This window comes from Tupaia chinensis, unplaced genomic scaffold, assembly GCF_000334495.1.
Source record: "Tupaia chinensis unplaced genomic scaffold, TupChi_1.0 Scaffold000063_1, whole genome shotgun sequence".
In the NCBI taxonomy this organism is placed as follows: Eukaryota; Metazoa; Chordata; class Mammalia; order Scandentia; family Tupaiidae; genus Tupaia; species Tupaia belangeri.
This window is the reverse complement of record NW_006159521.1, coordinates 6904146-6907830: the sequence shown is the minus strand read 5'-3', so window position 1 is coordinate 6907830 and position 3685 is coordinate 6904146. Positions and strand designations below refer to the sequence as shown.

The 3685-nt window shown below is 41.8% G+C and overlaps 1 pseudogene; it reads right to left on the bottom strand.

Annotated features, from left to right (window-relative positions):
• Window positions 1-290: 290 nt before the first annotated feature.
• Window positions 291-1319, bottom strand: LOC102493040 (lymphokine-activated killer T-cell-originated protein kinase pseudogene; annotated as a pseudogene).
• Between the last annotated feature and the right edge of the window lie 2366 nt (window positions 1320-3685).

The following is a 3685-nucleotide window of genomic DNA, read 5'->3' as shown; positions in this document are numbered from 1 at the left end:
ACTTTGTACTGTACAAAGTGCTTATTTAAAGAGATCTATTAACTGATTTGAGAAAGGTCATTAATAACTGTTTATAGCATTTTATTGCTAGTGCTTTATGTCTATAAACACTATCAAAAGTACCTGAGTAGCTAAGTTTCCTAAACAGAAAACCCAGTATAATCCCAATTACTTAGCATCGTTGAGGATATAAGAACTCCCCTTATATCAGAAATAGTATAGTTACTCAAAAGTTAACAAGATATGGCCCTAAAATAGGCAACTTTCAGAATCCAATGATACACGTCATCTTAGTATCTATATAACTGTGTGCAATACATGAGCCTCGTGCTGAGGTGGTCGTGAATATGAGGTGGTCCCTGCACCTCTATTGCCAAAGCTTCAATGACGTGCAGCAGAAGGACAATCTGAGGGTCTTCACTAGTGCCTACAGAAAGGAGTCCAATTACGTTCTGGTACGATTCACCCATTCCTTCCAGAGGAACGGGTGGCCTAGTTCCCAAAGCTGCACAGTAGCATCATCATCAAAGTCACTTTCATCCAAGTTTTATCGTTGTCATCATCATCATCTGGAGGATCCATGTGTAGACTAGATAAAGTCATCATTTCCCACAGAGTATGTCCAAAAGCAAATATGGCTGCCTTGTCGGTAATAATACCATTCTCTTCCAAAGCCTCCTTGGGCCTCCACGGCTCAGGGCCGATGTAACAGGCCTCGGGGTCAGTCACAGTCGTATTTTCATCCAATGGCCAAGAGACTCCTACATCACAAATTTGAATTGTTTCAAAATCTCCTTTAATGACATTTGAGGACTTTATATCTCCATGAAGCAGCTTCTTTTCTTGGTGCAGATACTTTAACCCTCTTGCCACGTTCAAAGCAACTTTTAAAATTATGGCAGCTGAAAAGGATCTCGGCTGTCTTTCTTCCATTCTTCTATTAAGTCATTGAGAGACTTTTCGCCTCCATATTCCATAGCAAGACATAGACTACCATCGCTGGCTTCAGTGAAAACATGATACCCTGCAATGTATGGATGATGAAGTCTTTTTAAAATCTTAGCTTCATCGGTTAGTCTCTTTTGCTACATACTTTGATAATGATCATCGCATATACGATTAATCTTTTTCACAGCTCAAGGAGAAAGAGACAACCCTCTTGGAGATCATTTTTTTAGGTAAACATTTACTCTAGTACCAAAGCCAAGTTTCTGTATGAATGGTGAGGCGGGGATATCTATACATGGAGTCGAACATAATACAGATTTATTTTTTTTAGATAATTTACTTGGTATCTTGAAATTACTGATTCCTTCCATTATAGCAACCACTCGAGGTCCTGTCACGAAAGTCACCACGGAGGTCTCGGCTTGGGGGCACTCACCTCCATCTGCAAAAAGCTGCCCCTTACCAGAGCAGCACGTCCTGGCAGAAAATGACCCAGGTGAAGAGAGGTCGGGGCCTAAGTGGTCCTGCAAACCAGCCTGAGAGGCCTTCAAAAACCCTGCTGCTGCCTCAGCGGCCCAAGCAGCAACACAAGCTTTCTTTTTCTTTTTAAAAATTTTATCAGAGGGTGTGTACACTTGCTAGAGAAAGAAAGAGGGAAGGAAGAACGCATCCCCCAATGGGGTGCGGGCATGCCAAAATCCCTTCTGTTCCATTTCTCCATTCTGTTGGGATTCGGGGTATACATCTACATGCACCTGCTTATTTCTCAAGATGCTGAGCCCAGTATCTAACTACATAGTTGGCCATGCGGGATCTTGCCCCTTGAACCACTAGGCCACATGGCCAACTCTCTGGCACTTTCATGGCATGAAGCCCCTTTAGAAAAAGAGGAAAATTATAATCTTCGTATTTATGTTTCTACGGGGGAGAAGCTATTTCCTGAGTGTACACTGGTAATAACTTGATGCATGACAATGTGGGAATTCAATATCTGCTAGAGAATTCAACAACCCAAGCATTTTACCTTGGGAAAACTGTGTCTGCCCAGGGACACGATCGAAGTGTAGCCACATTTTGGAGGGGAAACAAAGATACTCGATATTTCCCTTTGAAACAGAACCTGCTTTTTAAAAGAAGTAACCGCATGATATTTACTTTACTTTAGGTGTAGGATATTTATTAAGCACGATTTGAATAAAAATGCATCTCTCTATAGGTGTCTGGGCAAACATGCACTCACAAAGAACTTGTTTCAGTTTCATTATTTGTGAAGGTGCTCAAAACTCAAAGTATTTTTGGCTCTGTAGATTCCAAACTAAAGATTCTTTTATCAGATTTATCTGGATAATTACACTAAATTATCCTTCACTCCTTTGTTAGTGGATACCTAGAATGAAGGTGTAAGGAATCAAAGAGAATGTTAAAATTAACTTGCTTTGGGGCCAGCAGGTGGCGTGGTGGTTGGGGCACTGGATTCTCACATGGCCGACCATGGTTCGGGTCCTGGACCTGGCGGTTTGCTTTCTCACTTTCTGTCTCACACTCTCTCTGGTCAACTTAAAAAATAATGATGATAACAATAAATAAAATAAAATAAATAATTATTTTTTAAAAAATTAATTTGCTTCTTCAAAATAATGTTTTCTATTACTGTTCCTCTTCTTTGATATGTGTGGCCCTTGGGAGAACGGGGTTAAGGAAATAATATTTATTTTGTTCTCACTACAACACATACTTTAGCTACTGAATTTTGTGAAGCTTTTTTTTTTTTTTTTTTTTTTTAGTTTTTTTTTTTTTTTGAGAGGTTTTTTTTTTTCGCTATAGGGCGCGTGTGCTCGCCAGACAGACAGAGACATAGAGACAGAAAGCAAGAAATCACCCCCCAGAGGGGATGGTCACGCCGCAATCCCTTCTCCTCCATTCTCCTCTCGGGATCTTGGGCACGCACGTACACGCGCCTGGCATGAGTTTTAAGTCACCGGGTCCGGGACGCGAACCGCAGTCGACTACGTGGGAGTCCAGCCACATAGCCATTACGCTCACTGCTTGTTCCCAAGCGTTTTTTCTTCCTTAGTCTCATGTAGTTCTTGAGAGGCAATTTAGTAGCTGGTTAAAGGCACATTTGTGACATCGAAGTGCCCAGGTTCAAGTCCCAGCTCTGGGACCTTGGATAAGACACAGAATGCCTCTAAGCGTCAGGGTATTCATGGATGATGGCAGGGAAGAAATGAAATAGTATAGGTCAACACTAAACCCAGGGCTTGCCACCTAAACACCGGCTACGACAAAGCCAGGGCCAAGGGGAGGTGAGGGGGCCAGAATTTAAGGTGCAAAGTTTTTTCTCCCCCCCTCCACTCCATTACACCTGTTTTCTTTTTCTTTTTAACTCATTATTAGGGGGCATATGCACTCACCAGACGGAAAGAGAGAAAGCGCCCCAACTCATGGGGTACACTCATGCTACACTCCCTTCTACATTTCTCCAAGCTGTCAGGATTTGGGGCATGCATGCACTGGGTGCTAGACTCCCACATGGCTGACAGCGGTTTGAGTCCTAGACCCGATGGCTTGGTTTCTCACTTTCCCTCCCTCTTTCTCAATCTCTCTCTGGTCAAATGAAGAAATAACAATAAATAAAGTTAAATAAAATAACTCTTTAAAAAAAGAAATCAAACTGATGCATGAGCCTATGATTAAGAAAATATAAACATTTTCAGTAAGGACTGGCTCAATATTC